The sequence below is a fragment of the Amblyomma mixtum genome, chromosome 7, assembly GCF_055824585.1.
Source record: "Amblyomma mixtum isolate Tamu chromosome 7, ASM5582458v1, whole genome shotgun sequence".
Taxonomy (NCBI): domain Eukaryota; kingdom Metazoa; phylum Arthropoda; class Arachnida; order Ixodida; family Ixodidae; genus Amblyomma; species Amblyomma mixtum.
In genome coordinates this window covers 124,689,265-124,706,990 of record NC_143018.1, presented here as the reverse complement: position 1 = coordinate 124,706,990, position 17,726 = coordinate 124,689,265, and positions in this window count along the sequence as shown.

Here is a 17,726-nt window from a genome sequence, read left to right as displayed (position 1 = left end):
CCAAGTCGCACCAAAGGGATAGACTCGCCAAGCTCATACATCGGGCTGTCTCGGTACTGGGTGCTGATGCAGTCACCAGGCGCATCAATGACAAATACCTGCCCACTACGCCCACCGAACAACACGCGCCGTACGGCGGCCTACCCAACGCGAAGCTCGATCGTGACATCGACGTCGAGGAGGTCCGCGCGGCCCTGCACGCCCTCAACAGCCGGTCGGCAGCTGGCCCGGACCTCGTCACGAACAAGGCGCTCAAGAACCTCGACGACGGCTCGATTGAGAACCTCGCAAAATACTTCAACAAGTGCTGGAGAGCGGCCGCGCTACCAAAGCAGTGGAAGACAGCCAAGACTATCCTGATACCCAAGCCGGGGAAGCCACCGGACACGGACAACCTTCGGCCCATCTCGCTCACGTCCTGCGTGGGCAAGGTGCTGGAGCACGTCCTGCTCAACAGGTGGCAAGACTACCTGGAACGAGAGGGGCTGTATCCGGCCACGGTGATCGGCTTTAGACAGCACCTCAGCACGCAGGACGCGATGCTGCAGCTCAAATACCAAATCATAGACAATGGCGGCAGCGCCCGCGACAACAAGGCAATCCTGGGTCTCGACCTAAAGAGCGCCTTTGATAATGTGAAACACTCGGCGATTCTGTCCCAAGTCTCTAAGCTCAACATGGGCGAAAGATCCTACAACTACATCAAGGACTTCCTCACGGACAGGACCGCCCAGCTACGAGCAGGCGACCTACAAACGCAAGAGAAGAAGCTCGGGAGCACCGGCACACCGCAGGGATCGGTCATTTCGCCGATGCTGTTCAACCTGGTAATGATCGGAGTGGCCGAGAAGCTCGCGGACATCGAAGACGTCAGGCACACCATCTACGCGGACGATATCACTCTGTGGGTGACCGGCGGCAGTGACGCCCACATCGAGGGCGCTCTGCAAGCAGCCGTCGACGCGATAGAAGACCACCTGGAAGGCACCGGCTTGAGATGTTCGCCGAGCAAATCGGAGCTCCTCATACACCCACCTGCCAACAATGGCAGATGCAAGACCAGACAACGCGAATGCGAAAAAATCAGAATCGTAACCAAATCCGGCAACGTGATCCCCGAGGTCAGCAAAATCAGGATCCTAGGCATGGTCATCGAAAAGCATGGAAGAAACGGCGAAACCATCGCCCGTCTCACGGCAAAAGCGGCCAACGCTATGCGACTCCTCAAAAGAGTCACTTCCCGGAAGGCTGGCATGAGAGAGGAGAGCCTAATCAGGCTCGTCCAATCCTTCATCATCAGCCACGTCGCGTACGTTGCAGCCTACCATAGATGGCTGCAACACGAACGCAACAAAATTAATGTAATCATCAGGAGAGCGTACAAGGCGGCGCTGGGCCTGTCCGAGTCCACGAGCACGACCCGCCTCTTACAACTCGGGATCCACAACACGCTCGAAGAAATAGCCGAAGCGCAACGGACCTCTCAACTGGAGCGGCTGTCCACGACCAAAGCCGGGAGGAAGATACTGGACGACCTGGGAATAGGACACTCGAACGACGCGCAGACGAAGCTCCCCGTCCCCGAAGAGGTCCGACGCCAGACCAGAATCGACCCCATACCCAAGAACATGAACCCCGAGTATAACAAGGAAAGAAGAGCGGCGAGGGCCAAGGCTCTCATCGACCTGCACGCCAACGACGAGCACGCGCGGTACGTGGACGCGGCCGAATACCAACGGAACGCCTTCGCAGCGGTCGTCATAGAGGCGTCGACCGGCGCCACGAGGACGGCAGCGAGCGTGAGAGGCGCCGGAGCGGAACAAGCGGAGGAGGTGGCCATCGCCCTGGCCATTGCCGACGCAGACTGCTACACGGTGCTGAGTGACTCGAGACAGGCGGTGCGAAACTTCGCCAAAGGCCAAGTCTGCAGGGAGGCCGAGCGCGTACTACGAGCGACTAAACTGCAAGACAGAAGAGTAAGAATCAAGTGGTTTCCGGCGCACGCGGGCGACGCGTCGGAACGCAGTGCGAACCACAATGAGACGGCACATGCAGCGGCGCGAGCGCTAACCAACCGCGCCCCGGCAACACACCGTCCGACGTGGTTCGGAGCCAAGGACCGCATGACCGACTACAGCGAAATCACGAAGGCCTACCGCCTGGCTCGCAGGACTCTCCCACCCCCGCACCCGAGGCTGAGTCGAGCGGAGGCGGTACTACTGAGACAGCTCCAGACCGGATCGCTACCGAGCCCGAGACTGATGCATCGCATGTACCCCGAGACCTACCCGACCGATACGTGTAGAGTCTGCCGGAGGGAGCCGGCAAATCACACGCACATCCTGTGGGACTGCATCAAAAATCCAAAGGAAGCAAGATCAGGAACAATCCCGCCGCGGCTGGAGGCAGCCGCGAAGAGCAACGACCATGACCAACAGCTATGGGCCGTCCAGCAGGTCCTCGGGGCGCCCAAAAGGCAGGGATCCAGCGAGCCGGCAACGGCGAGCGGAGACCCGCGCCGAGTAACGGCAGCCTCGTAGACGACGTAGGCCCTCGTCGGGGCGCGCGAGCGTCCAACTGCAGGCACAAATAAAGTTTATTCCAATCCAATCCAATTGGAATGAACAAAGGTGCGTCTAGTGAATACGGTGTCTTCGTTCACTCCCATCTTCCTCCCTTCCCGTTACGGCGAGGTTTAGGTGTCCACCGAGATATGAGAGACACATTTCCTTTCCTCAAAGCAAGGCGTATTTGTCCGCGTTTCAGATTGGTCCAAATTGTCGTGACGTCACCGCGCGCGAATTTTGACGGGTGTCCACCGAAATATGTGACACAGTTAGTGCGCAACTTCCTTTCCTCAAATACAATTTTCGACTAGTGTCTACTGAGATATGTGAGACAGTTAATGCGTAATTTCCTTTCCTCAAATACAATTTTCAGTTTCTTCATTACGGCCCCTCTTTCTTCTTTCTCACACTTCCTCCCTTCCTGTACGGTGCGCCTCAGGTGTCCACCGATATGACAGAATTACAGCCCCATTTCCTTTCCTCAAAAAGCGTTGCGTTCAAAGGGCAACGCATCGCGCCGAACGGGTGGTGGCGTTCCTTGGACTCCGTGGCAGCGCAACAACACGCTGTCGCGTTCCACTCCTAAAGGCGAAGCTTAAGAGTCATTAATTGGCAGTTAATTAAAGCACCAACAAAATGTGCAGTAAACAATCGCGTAGCAGAATTCAGCACTCAGGCCTTCTCCTTTCACTATTTAGCCGCTAAAGTTCCTCGTAATTTTTCTTGTATAACTTGTGGTATATATTAAGCAAACAAGGGAAGGGGAATGAGGGGCTCGTTATAAATATGAAAGAAGTCAACAGCCACAGAAACCAAGGGGCACAGGGGATTTTTTTTAAATTAATTTATTTATTTTGTGGTGTTGATCAATTTAGAATATTACTGAACATGTCATCGCTTAAAGCTAATTGATTAGAAAAGCAGAAGAAAAAACAACCACTGCCGCCGGTGGGATCCGAACCCACGACCTCCGAATTACGCGTTCGGTGCTGTACCTCTGAGCTACGGCGACGGCTGTCAAATCTTCTGCTTTCGGGGTTATTTATGTTTACAAGTAACCTAACCTTGAGAGTGTTCATCAGCGCCACCCACGTTCATAAGCGGCGGACGTAGAACGTCCTGAGTAACCGCAGGTAGTGACGTAGAACGTCATCGAACGGAGAGGGTGGAAGCTGCGTGAGAACCCTCTTATGCTTCCTATGGAGTCAAGGCTTCCAGAACCGAGGCCCTCGCTAAGCAATTAAGCAAACAAGGGAAGGGGAATGAGGGGCTCGTTATAAATATGAAAGAAGTCAACAGCCACAGAAACCAAGGGGCACAGGGGATTTTTTTTAAATTAATTTATTTATTTTGTGGTGTTGATAAATTTAGAATATTACTGAACATGTCATCGCTTAAAGCTAATTGATTAGAAAAGCAGAAGAAAAAACAACCACTGCCGCCGGTGGGATCCGAACCCACGACCTCCGAATTACGCGTTCGGTGCTCTACCACTGAGCTACGGCGACGGCTGTCAAATCTTCTGCTTTCGGGGGTATTTATGTTTACAAGTAACCTAATCTTGAGAGTGTTCATCAGCGCCACCCACGTTCATAAGCGGCGGACGTAGAACGTCCTGAGTAACCGCAGGTAGTGACGTAGAACGTCATCGAACGGAGGGGGTGGAAGCTGCGTGAGAACCCTCTTATGCTTCCTATGGAGTCAAGGCTGCCAGAACGGAGGCCCTCGCTAAGCAATTAAGCAAACAAGGGAAGGGGAATGAGGGGCTCGTTATAAATATGAAAGAAGTCAACAGCCACAGAAACCAAGGGGCACAGGGGATTTTTTTTAAATTAATTTATCCGGAGGTCGTGGGTTCGGATCCCACCGGCGGCAGTGGTTGTTTTTTCTTCTGCTTTTCTAATCAATTAGCTTTAAGCGATGACATGTTCAGTAATATTCTAAATTGATCAACACCACAAAATAAATAAATTAATTTAAAAAAAATCCCCTGTGCCCCTTGGTTTCTGTGGCTGTTGACTTCTTTCATATTTATAACGAGCCCCTCATTCCCCTTCCCTTGTTTGCTTAATTGCTTAGCGAGGGCCTCGGTTCTGGCAGCCTTGACTCCATAGGAAGCATAAGAGGGTTCTCACGCAGCTTCCACCCTCTCCGTTCGATGACGTTCTACGTCACTACCTGCGGTTACTCAGGACGTTCTACGTCCGCCGCTTATGAACGTGGGTGGCGCTGATGAACACTCTCAAGGTTAGGTTACTTGTAAACATAAATACCCCCGAAAGCAGAAGATTTGACAGCCGTCGCCGTAGCTCAGAGGTAGAGCACCGAACGCGTAATTCGGAGGTCGTGGGTTCTGATCCCACCGGCGGCAGTGGTTGTTTTTTCTTCTGCTTTTCTAATCAATTAGCTTTAAGCGATGACATGTTCAGTAATATTCTAAATTGATCAACACCACAAAATAAATAAATTAATTTAAAAAAAAATCCCCTGTGCCCCTTGGTTTCTGTGGCTGTTGACTTCTTTCATTGTGGTATATTGTCACGACCAGAGGAGCCGTGAAGGTAGACGTCGGGAAGAACCCAAGACCGGGAGCCTTCTTTTAATTATGGAGCCAGCTTCCACGACACAGAACAGAACAGCGCGCCACGAGAGCCCACCGCCGCTTCGTCGTCGTCTTCGACTCAGCGCGGAGGCCGCGCAGCGCGTTAGGCGCGTGGCATTATTCCCCCCCGCGAAAGCAAACATCGTCTCGATGTGGAATGGGGTATGTACAGTGAGGGGAGGAGGAACAAAAAAAAAAAAGACTGGCGGTGAGGTGAACTATACAGTGTGCGCTAGATGACATGCAGGTAGAGTCAAGTTCACACGTGGGGTAAGGGGAAAAGGTACGAAACAGCGTGAACACAGCGCTCAGTCACGCGAAAAGTACGGCTTTAAGCGCACTACATGCACGATTTCAGGCCGTTGACGCTGAGGGCCGGCGACCACAGTTCCATGGGGGACAACATCGTAGTTGACGCTGTTCAGGCGGCGCAGGACTCTGTACGGGCCAAAATACCTATTTAAAAGCTTTTCGCTCAATCCCTTGTGGCGCACTGGTGTCCACACCCACACGTGGTCGCCCGGCTCGTAGTGCACGTCCCTGTGCCGAAGGTTATAGCGTCGGGCATCGGCGGATTGCTGGTCCTTGATGTGCAAGCGGGCCAGCTGACGGGCCTGCTCTGCTTGCTCCACGAAGTGGCCAGCTTCAGGGGGAAGCTCTGCGTCGCCGTACGGCAGCATGGCGTCTAGCATCATGCGGACCTCTCTGCCATACACGAGACGGAACGGGGTGAACTGGGTGGTTTCCTGCGTCGCGGTATTATATGCGAAGGTGACGTACGGCAAGACCTCATCCCAGGTTTTGTGTTCAACGTCGACGTACATCGAGATCATGTCCGCCAATGTTTTGTTGAGCCGTTCCGTTAGACCATTGGTTTGGGGATGATAAGCTGTTGTTGGTCGATGAGCAGTATGGCTAAGCGCTAAGATGTCGCGTAGGAGTCGGGCTGTAAACGCCTTGCCTCGGTCAGTAATGATGGCCGATGGGGCGCCGTGTCTAAGCACGATGTCGTGCATAAAGAAGTGGGCAACTTCGGCGGCAGTACCTCGCGCAAGGGCCTTCGTTTCAGCGTAGCGGGTCAAGTAGTCTGTGGCGACAACGATCCACTTGTGGCCGGACGACGAGAGAGGAAATGGCCCCAGAAGGTCCATGCCGACTTTGTCGAATGGTATTTGTGGCGGCTCGATGCACTGAAGCAGTCCAGGAGGCTGGAGCGCGGGTTTTTTCCGCCGCTGGCATTGCCGGCATGTCCGGACATAATGCTTGACACTTGAAGTCAGGTTGGACCAGTAATAATTCTGGCGGATTCGGGATAAGGTGCGGGTAACTCCAAGGTGGCCGGAAGTCGGTTCATCATGGCAGGCAAGGAGGACTTCATCCCGCAGATCAGACGGTATGACGAGCAGGTAAGTTGTCGGACTTGAAGTAGAGTTCTTTTTATAAAGCACCCCTCTCCGCAGGCAGAACGACGATAGTCCACGAGCTAGGTTTCGTGGTATTTCAGGGCACCCACCTTCGAGATGTTCGATGAGCAGACGGAGCTCGGCGTCGACACGCTGTCTGGAAACGAGCTCAGATGTGCTGACCGCTCAAAGGAAGCTATCATCGTCGGTGGTGTCTTGCGGAGGAGGTTCGACGGGAGAGCGTGACAAGGTATCAGCGTCGGTGTGTTTCCGGCCTGACTTGTAGGTGACGGTGAAATCGAATTCCTGCAGGCGTAATGCCCAACGTGCTAGGCGGCCGCAAGGGCCCTTTAAATTTTTCAGCCAGCACAGCGAGTGGTGGTCGGTGACGATACGAAACGGTCTGCCATAGAGGTATGGGCGGAACTTGGCGGCGGCCCAGACTACCGCTAAACATTCTTTTTCCGTGGTAGAGTAGTTCAACTCAGCACGCGACAGTGCGCGGCTGGCGTAGGCAATTACTTTGTCGACACCGTTTTGCCGCTGAACTAGAACGGCGCCAAGACCGACGTTGCTCGCATCCGTGTGCACCTCCGTATCGGCATCTTCGTCGAAATGTGCCAGGATGGGCGGTGATTGGAGTAGGCGTCGTAACTCGTCGAAGGCAGTCTGTTGTTCGTTGCCCCAGGAAAATGACGTGTCATCACGGGTTAGGAGCGTCAGAGGGCTGGCGAGCTGGGCGAAGTTTCTAATGAAGCGGCGATAATAGGAGCACAGGCCCAGAAAACGTCGGACTGCTTTTTTGTGGGAGGGGACCGGAAAGGCAGCAACGGCAGCAAGCTTCTCTGGGTCAGCGCGGATTCCGTCAGCACTAATGACGTGCCCGAGGAACTTCAATTCGGTGAACCCAAAGTGGCATTTTTCTGGTTTGAGGGAGAGGTTGGCGGATCGAACGGCTTTGAGGACAGTCTCGAGGCGGTGCAGATGTTCCGTGAACGTTGCGGAAAAAATGATGACATCGTCAAGATAAACAAGACAGGTCTGCCACTTCAAACCGGTGAGAACGGTGTCCATCATTCTTTGGAACGTGGCAGGAGCACAGCAGAGCCCGAATGGGAGGACGCGAAATTCATACAGCCCGTCTGGTGTAATGAAGGCGGTTTTCTCACGGTCCCTCTCATCAACTTCTATCTGCCAATAACCACTTCTGAGGTCGACCGAAGAGAAGTACTTGGCTTGACGAAGTCGGTCGAGGGAGTCGTCGATACGCGGGAGCGGGTACACGTCTTTCTTGGTCACACTGTTCAGCTTCCTGTAGTCGACGCAGAACCGTAGTGTCCCGTCTTTCTTTTTCACGAGGACGACAGGAGACGACCACGGACTGCTTGACGGTTGGATGACGCCGTCTGTGAGCATCTCTTCGACCTGTGTTTGAATAGCATCTCGCTCACGAGGGGACACACGATAGGGCTGCTGATGGATTGGTCTTTCTCCTTCATGCGTGATAATGCGGTGTTTAACTATCGACGTTTGGCGCACTTTGGACGACGACGTGAAACACGCACCAAACTCCCGCAAGAGGTCCTGGAGTTGCCTCTTTTCAGTGGGTGGAAGGCCAGGATTTATGTCTACGCTGGTGACCGCTTCTGCGTCAGCTCCAGGTGTGTCCTCCGCACAAGCAAAGCATTCGGCCACTTCCTGAACATGGTCGACGTAAGCGATGGCTGTGCCACGGAACAGATGTCGATGTTCGTTGCAGAAGTTGGTGACAAGGACCTCTGTACAACCGTCATGAAAGGATCCAAGGCCCCGTGCCACCGCAACCCCCTTAGTGAGTACGAGGGAGACATTAGGCTCGACAACGTGGAGTCCCCTATGTGGCTCGTTGCAGGTAACTCTCGTGAGAATGCTGGCACGTGGTGGCACCGTAACGTTATCGTCGGCGACTCGCAGGGCGGACCGAGAACCCTGGTGCGCAGGCTCTTCTGTGGCCATTGCGGTAGAAAACGTCACCAAGCGGTTCGGGAGGTCTATGATCGCACCGTGCTCGCGAAGAAAGTCGATGCCAAGGATGACATCGCGAGAACATTCGCGGAGAACGAGAAAAGTGGCAACGAATGTGCAGCCTCGAACCGTAACCCGGGCCGCACACATGCCGAGTGGTGCGACAAGATGTCCGCCTGCCGTGCGTATGTCGGGACCGTCCCAGGGTGTCGTCACTTTTTTCAGGGCCGTCGCAAGCCGTCCGCTAAGGATAGAGTAATCTGCGCCCGTATCAACCAACGCGCTGACCTCCTTTGTGTCGACGAGAACAGGGATATCCAAAGAGACCCTGCCGTCAGCACGGCCCATCGATGGCTGTTGTGGAGGATTCAGTCGGTGCGGCGGCGGAACCTGGTCGGCGACTGGGGTTGCGCTGTCGGAGCGATTAGAGCGGCGCGTTGGGGGAAACTCTTTGGCGATGCGGCGTTCGGCGTCGGGGCGATTGGGTCGGTGTGGCGGCGGAAGCGGGTCGGCGATTGGGGTTGCGGCATCGCGGCGATACGAAAGGCGCGTCGGGGAAAACTGTGCAGCGATGCGGCGTGCGACGTCGGGGCGATTCAGTTGCTGCGGCGGTGGAAGCTTTGCGTCGGAACGGCGTTCGGCGGCCTCGCCTCCAAAGGCCGCCGGAGCTAGTTTTCCCGACGAGGGCTCGAGGAACCACGTTGTCCCGAGGCGAAACGGGACCCAGAGGGCGAAGACCGGCGTGGAGAGGGCGATCGCGACTCGCGGCGCGGAGGAGATGGTGAACTACGCTGACGGGTGACATACTCGGCGATATCTTGAGGGCGCTTTCCAGGGCGTGGACGGGGGCTGTCGACAGAAAAACCGCGTCGTCCCATTTCGCGATAGGGGCACCGCCGGTAGAGATGGCCGGCCTCACCACAGTGGTAGCAGAGCGGGCGTTGATCCGGAGTGCGCCAGATGTCAGTCTTCCGCGGTGCCTGGCGCCTATCCGCCCAGTAAGGAGTCGGCTGGGCAGAGTGCACCGCGACCAATGGTGCGGTGTAAGGCGAAGGCCCAGGAGATGGGGCCGCGCGGCGCACGACGTCCGCGTACGTGACTGGCTGGACAGGAGTCGGGTACGGCGCGGGATCGTATGGGGCGGTTGCGGCGCCGGCAAAGCTGCAGCGTCTTGTGCCCTGAGTGCCTGTCGGACTTCCTCGCGGATGACGCTGGTGACGGAATCGACGCGAGGGGCAAAGGTGGCTTGAAGGTGCTGCAGCTCCTCGCGGACCACGGAACGGATGAGTTCGCGAAGGGAGTCCGGATTCGTCCTGGGATCATGGTCGAACCGGTCCAACGTTCCTAGAGTCGACGTTTGGCGCAGTTCCCGGTCGTACTGATGGGATCTTTGCCGCAGCAATTTCTCCATGTGCACGGCGTCGGCCAGGAACTCCGCGACGGTGTTGGGCGGGTGCCGCACGAGGCCGGAAAAGAGCTGGTCTTTTACGCCGCGCATCAGGTGCCGCAGCTTTTTTTCTTCAGGCATGGCCGGATCGGCGCGATCGCAAAGACGCTTCACATCCTCGACGTACATGGCAACACCCTCATTGGGAAGCTGAATTCGAGAGGACAGTGCACGCTCTGCGCTCTCCCGGCGGTCGCTGTTGGCGTACGTACTCAGGAGCTGACGTCGAAAGTCCGGCCACGTAGAGAAAGTAGTCTCATGGTTTTCGAACCACGTTCGTGCAGAGTCTTCAAGGCTGAAGTAAACGTTACGCAGCTTTGTAGCGTCGTCCCAGAAGTTAAAGGTCGCGACCCGTTCGTATTGAGCCAACCAGTCGTCGGCATCTTCAAACAGGTCGCCGTGAAAGGGCTTAGGCGTGCGTGGAGTCTGAAGGGTGAGATAGGTGGGGCTGGTTGCAGGGACAGTCGTAGGCAGGGCGGGCAGTGGCGTCGCCATGAGTGGAGTGGGAGTTGAAGGCGCGTTGACGATAGGAAGGGCCTCGGGGGACAGGCCGCGGATCCTCCGGCTGGCACGATGGACAGGGGTGGTCACAAGAGGCGGACGCGTCGAGTCGTCCTCAGGAGTAGGGAGCATCGGCCGCACCTCCACCAGTGTCACGACCAGAGGAGCCGTGAAGGTAGACGTCGGGAAGAACCCAAGACCGGGAGCCTTCTTTTAATTATGGAGCCAGCTTCCACGACACAGAACAGAACAGCGCGCCACGAGAGCCCACCGCCGCTTCGTCGTCGTCTTCGACTCAGCGCGGAGGCCGCGCGGCGCGTTAGGCGCGTGGCAATATATATCATTGATAAGCAAATGCATACCTTCACAAGGCGAGAAGTATTGTATAGCATAACTTTAAGCTAAACCGTAATCATCGCCGACGCTTTTCGCTTCTGATATCCAGGCTTAACTGAGGTAAGCCACTGCCAACTTTTTTTTGCTTACCGGTACGTGCAGGCTTTCGTCGGTACAGTAATGCGGCTACCGCGTTCGCCGGGTACCTCTACAAAATTCTAAGCACAATGGGCCGCTGACAGTGGTGTGCCTATTAAGAACCAAGGACTTTCAATTCCCGTTGTCGGCGATCCTAAAAGAGTAGGACTTATCTTCAGCCGCAGACCATTATTAGAGTATATTTTCATTTGTGCTCCCTTTACCGCAATATTCATTTCCAACCTAACGACACACCCGATTTTGACCTACTGCTGCTTCAACCAGTCGCTTTCACACACTGGCGCCCCTGCACCACAATGTAAAACACGCGTGAGTGCCCCGGCCATGTTTTGATTTCTACTCCCACTGCTCATCTGCATCCTTGCGACTGAAGGCTAGCGCTTCACGCTCGCGTGTGATGCCTCACAACCCGCATATCTCTTACTCGGGGGTTAAGGTTAAAAAAAAACAATATGTCACCACGTGTCAACGCAGTATTCAGCGACCGCTGTTAATGCGATATGTTGTGGTTGAGAGTATGAGCGCGACCTCTTTTTTCATAAGAAAAAAATTTTAACAGACTCATAGTATAGTTTCAAGAAGGGTCGCTCGACTGAGGCCGCTTTGCTAAGCCTGAAGGAAATAATTTTGGAAAATATTGATAATAATTTACTGACAGTTGGAATATTTATTGATTTCAGCAAAGCATTTGACTACATCGATCACAGTATTCTCATTAATAAACTTTCACCTTATGGAATTCGTGAAACAGCTTTGGCTCTACTGCAATCTTACCTGGAAAATAGGCACCAGTTTGTCTGCATCAGTAAAAAAAGGTCATCTCTCTTACCAATAGTATGTGGCGTACGACAAGGAAGTGCTTTGGGCCCCCTTTTATTTAACACATATATAAATGATATTGTCAGCATTGACACCTCATTTCGATTTGTAATCTATGGCGATCATAGTATCCTACTTATTTCTGCGAATAATATCAGCCAACTAGTGTTAAGATCTAATGATGTCCTTACTAAACTCTCAGCCTGGACCAAAGCAAATAAAATCAAGGTAAACCCAATTAAATCCAAAGCCATTATATTTCGAGCTTATAAGAAAGAAGTTTCTCCCCTAGATCCACTCATTTTCCAGGACCAGCACATAGAGATAGTTCACGAGCATAAGGTTCTAGGTGCATACTTCTCTCCGCATCTTAAATGGGACGCTCATATACACCATATTTCTAAAAAGCTCTCTGCTGTTACTGGTGTAATCTCACGCTGTTGCACATTGCTCCCCATAAGTGCTAAACTGCAAATTTACTATGCTCTGTTCGTTTCTCAGGTTAACTACTGTAGTACAATAATAGAGTTAGTTCTTGGGCTAGTTGGTATACTTGATTTACACTCATAGTTTTTCAGCGCAACGGCACACGGCCAAAGAAAAGAAGCAGGAAGAGAAGAAGGACGAACACAGCGCTGACTGTCAACTGTTTATTTAGGGACGCACACACAGCTTAAATACACTCAGACCAGCGCAGGCGCACACCGTGCAAGGTAAACAGCAAAAAACTCCTTTCACATCTTTATCGCAAAAACTTTGATAGGAACATCTTTTTCGCAGCGTACAGATGAACAGAAGTATGGCGGACACATTCTGACCCTGCTCTCTTAAATAAATAAATAAATAAATAAATAAATAAATAATATGCCTCTATAGTTTCACGGGTTGTTTTTGATTTGCTTGTGCTCAGAATCCTCACTCCCGAAAACACCGGTGTACAATCCTTGCAAGTAGCGCAGTGCTCGACAAGGTTAGCACCTTCCCCATTCCTTAGGTCTCTTGCGTGCTCCCTGAGCTGGTCGTTGACGCAGCGCGCAGTTTGCCCGATATACGATCTCCCACCCGTCAGGGGGATTTCGTACACAACGCCTGTGGCGCATTCCGCAAAGCGGTTCATGTGCCCCTTTTTACACCCAGGTTTTTTGTCTTCACCTGAGATGCGTCGGGCAAACTGGACAAGCTCCCGAGGGGCTGAGAAGACCAACGGCACGTTGTGCCGGTTTGCCACCTTTTAGAGGCCATGGGATACTTTGTGCAAATATGCCATCACTTCAGGCCTTACTTTACTACTGTATTCTAGTACTACTGTATTACTGTACTTTACTACTGTACTCTACTCTACTCTAGTAACTACTGTACTCTAGTATGGGCAACAACAACTAAAACAAATATGAACAAGCTTCTTGTCTAACAAAGAAAAATTGTTCTTCTCATCGTAAACTCGTAAACTTAGAACCAACGTCAAATATTCAGCCCATAATAACATCACTTAATATGGTTTGGTTTATTGGGGTTTAACGTCCCAAAGCGACTGAGGCTATGAGAGACGCCGTAGTGAACGGCTCCGGAAATTTCGACCACCTGGGTTTCTTTAACGTGCACTGACATCGCAGAGCACACGGGCCTCTAGAATCTCGCCTTCAAGAAATTCAGCCGCCGCGGCCGGGATCGAACCCGCGTCTTTCGGGTTACAATTAACTTATTGCGGTTCGGCAGGTACGGATAATTTCTTGGTAAAACTTGCATCTCCTGAACACCGCACTGCAATAGCAAACACTAGATGCACTGACACATGGTCCCCACCACATTTTAGAACATACTACAAATTAAAATCCTTGGCTCATAATCTTCCCGTTTTTCTCAACAAATATAAAGACACTATTGGTTTTAGTCCTAAGCAATTGAGAACCTACTTCGTGGTAATATAATCTATACAAACATGTAATCTTACTTTAAATATTACACTCGCAATTCCAAACATTCTGCCTTGTTTAGGTTTTTCCGGTGATTTTATTATTGATCAACGTTTTGTTTCGTTTTCATCTCGTGCTACAGGGATTTATGCAATGTAATAGCACTTTTGTATAACACTGTATGCTCCTGCTATGTTGTGTACTGGTTTCCTGGGCCTTTGTCAAGCTGTTTATAATGCTTTTAGCCCAGGCGACCATCCACTTGTTGGAAAATAAATTTGATTTGATTTGATCTGTAGTTCTATGGTGCCCTTTTCAGTATCCCACACACAGTCGTTTACGCACTACCGTATACAGCTCGTTCGGTCGAAAAGCCGTCGGCGTCGTAGTTGTAGTTGCCGGAACCGCTCGTTCGTAGAAATCCTTTCATGCCAACCGCCTGCCGCAGAATGTTCTACATGGTGCTATATGATTCAGCCTTTCGAGCAGGATAAACTTAGTAGTTAGAGAGCTTGGGGCAGGAATTCGAACCGGCGGTCTATATTCCGGGCTGCAGGTGTCCACCGAGAGAGAGAGAAAAAACTTTAATGTACAAGGAATTCGGGGCACGCCCCAGGGTCCCCGCATGACCCCACTGCATTCAAGTGTTTATGTTCCTAAGGTCCATGACACTTGCAGCCCGGCCGGTGGGGATAATCTGCACGGCCGGGTCCTACGAGCACAGCGGGGGCTCCCAGACCTCCCAGGTCTTGAGGTTCTCTAGGTCCCGCGGGGGTGGGTCCCGCGGGGCAGAGTGAGAGGATGTGGAGGGAAGAGGCGAATGGTTCTGGCAATAGGGCGCATGCCGGATTGTGGACCGAGATATTTGAGACAGTGACTGCAGCTTCCTTGCCTTAAATCCAATTTGCCTTTCCTTCAATACGCGACCGTTGTCAATCTCTCTCTCTCTTCTTTCACTCCCACCTACCTTCCTTTTCCTTACGGCGGAGGTGGTGGTGGTGAAAAGCATTTATTTAGTATTTTACAGATAGGTGCTCAGGGAGAGGCCCCTAATGGGTCTCACCCCTTACAATACTAGGCTGAGTCCCTCATTCCGGGATCCCGTTGATCGAGACCGCTACACAAGTCCGCCGAACCAGCGCCTGTTGGGCCGATAGTTGCTGGCAGCTGAGCAGGGCCGCCTCCCAGTCCTCTCGGGTAGGGGAAGGGGTGATGGGGGGAGAGAAGGATTTTTTCTGCATGCCCACACCATGTGGAAGGTGCCGGCCACCTCCCCACAGAATGAGCAGCGGCGGTCAAAAGAAGGATTGAAGTGCTTGAGAACCGCCGGGCACAGCAGGGTGTTTGTAGAGAGCCTGAGGAGACTTCGTTCGCCAGCTTTACCCAGTACTTTCATAGGAACTGGGTATCGGTGGTGTTCGGCACGATAGTGCTCGGTAATGTCTTTAAAAGAAAGGAGAAAGCTGTGATCTGGGTTAAGCTCCTCCCACGGGACGCCTGGTGCCCGGTGAGTGAGTGCGCGGGCTGCCTCATGGGCGGCTTCGTTACCTAACATGCCTTGGTGGCCGGGGACCCATATGATTGAGCGATGAGTTGGATCGCCGTTGCGAGTACTGCGGCGTAAAGTTTGGTGAGCGAGTGGAGTGATCCAACCGAACTCAAAGTTACGACAGGCTCCGCGAGAGTCTGTGAGGATGAATTTAGAGTCGGGATGGAAGGCTGCGAGGGCGATCGCCACCTCCTCCGCATGCGTTGAGTTGGGCGCTCTGAACGAGAGGCCGTCCACCTGTTTTCCCTCGTACATGACTGCAGCCGTGTACCATTCCCCCTGGAGCGGTAGGGGCCTGCAATGTCGACGTAGAAGACTTGTTTCCTTGAGCCACAGTGGCGGTGCAGGGCTTCCGCCCGCGCCTGGCGCCGGAAATTATGGTCCTCCTTGTTCATCTCATTCGGAAGGGGTCGAACGTAGAGGGCGCTTCTCCACAGTTCGGCCACTCGAACCCGTTCCATGGTATAGTGATCATGTCTGACACTCGTATGTAACCAGTCCAAGAGGCGGCGACCGGACACGGTCTGGGCGAGACGCGTGTATTGTTTAACGAGATGCGCCTCGCGGAGTTGTCAATAGGTGTTCACCACCCCCAACGCGAGGAGTCGCGCGTTGGAAGTGGATATCGGGAGGTCGAGGGCTCTCTTGAAAATTTTGCGGAGTACAATCTCCAAGTGATCTTCGTCATGTTTCCGTAAGCGGAGGTAAGGAGTCGAGTACAGTACTCGACTAGTTCCGAAGGCATGCGCGAGCCGCATCGCATCCTTACTTCACAACACTCCTCGCTTGTTGGAAACGTGGCGAACCATTCGGCCCACCTGGCCCCCGACTGGCGTGGTGGTGGTGGTGAAAACATTTATTCAGAACGGACAGGAGGTGTTTGGATCTGCCCGTAAGTGACCGATCCTTACAAACACTAGGTGTAGGTCCCTAGTTTGGGACCCCAGTGGCCGTAGCCGCCGCCCGGGCGCGCCCGACTAAGGCTTGTTGGGCCTGTAAGTCGAGGCAGCCGAGCAGGGTCGCCTCCCAGTCCTCCCGGGTTGGGTTGGGGACGGGGAGAATAGCGGGGTTGGAGGGGCAGGCCCACACCATGTGATAGGCGTCCGAAGACACCGCACTACTGTGCGGGCAGTTGCGCTAAAGGAGGGGTCGAAATGTTTTAGGGCTGCCGGGCACAGCAATGTATTGGTGAAGCGGCGGAGAAGGAGCCGCTCATCCGTCTTCTTGAGGCCTCTACATGGGCTAGGGTAAAGGCGATAGCTATCTTGATAGTACGTTGTGATATCTTTGAACGTATAGACCGGATTAAAATCGGGTTCCTGATCAGGTAGTGAGGAGAAAACAGCCCGGTGAGAGAGCGCGCGGGCGGCTGCGTCTGCTGCCTCGTTTCCTGCCAACCCCTGATGAGCAGGGGCCCATATAAGGTAACGGTGTGCGGGGTCTGTATCCCGTATGCAATTTGGTATATTCGATAGGCTAGGAAGGGAGTGCAGCATTGTTAGACGTTCCGACAGGCCCCTCGCGAGTCGGTGATTATGTATTTTTAATTGGAATGTGAGGCCGCGAGAGCAATCGCGACCTCTTCTGCTTGTGTTGCACTCCGGGCTCTGAAAGTGAGGCCGTTAACTGTGTTGCTGTGGTGAACTACCGCGGCCGTTTACCATCCCCCGTGGTGAGGGCCGGAGGCGTCCACGTAGTATACACCTGTTTTGATGCCATAATATCGGGCTAGCGCTTCCGCTCGTGCCAGGCGCCGATCATTATGGTCTTCATGTGACATGTTTGCTGGAAGAGGCCGCACGTGGAGGGCACGTCTCCACAGTTTCGAGGTGTGAAACCTATCTTCCATTGGAGGGGTCTGTTGAATATGGAGTCGAGCAAGAAGGCGGCGACCCGACTCTGTTAGTGACAAGCGCGTGTACTGGTTTGTAAGCTACGCCTCCCGGAGCTCCTGGAAAGTATTCACCGCCCCAAGGGCCATAAGCCGGCTGTTTTAAGTAGTGATGGGGAGGTCAAGGGCACGTTTAACAACCTTGCGAAGGATGACCTCAAGGGCGTCCTCCTCTTGTTTCCGTAGGTGGAGATAAGGAGTCGAATAGAGAATTCGACTAGTTACGAAGGCGTTTGCCAGCCGCAAGGCATCCTAACTTCGTAACCCTCCGCGTTTGTTGGAAGCCCGGTGGACCATGCGGCCTACCTGGTCCCCCACCTTACGGAGTTTGGCCAATGTAGTGTCTGGCAGCCTGTGTTTGTGGATGCAGAGTCCGAGTACCCGCATCACATCACTTTCGCGTATGGGACCACTCTCAAGAAAAAGAGACATTTTAGTTGTGCACTTCTGTGAGGGGCGGAGGTCCACAAATTCCGATTTTTGAGGGGAACATTGAAGACCGCAGCGGCGGGCGTAGCGGTCTACTATCGTCGCA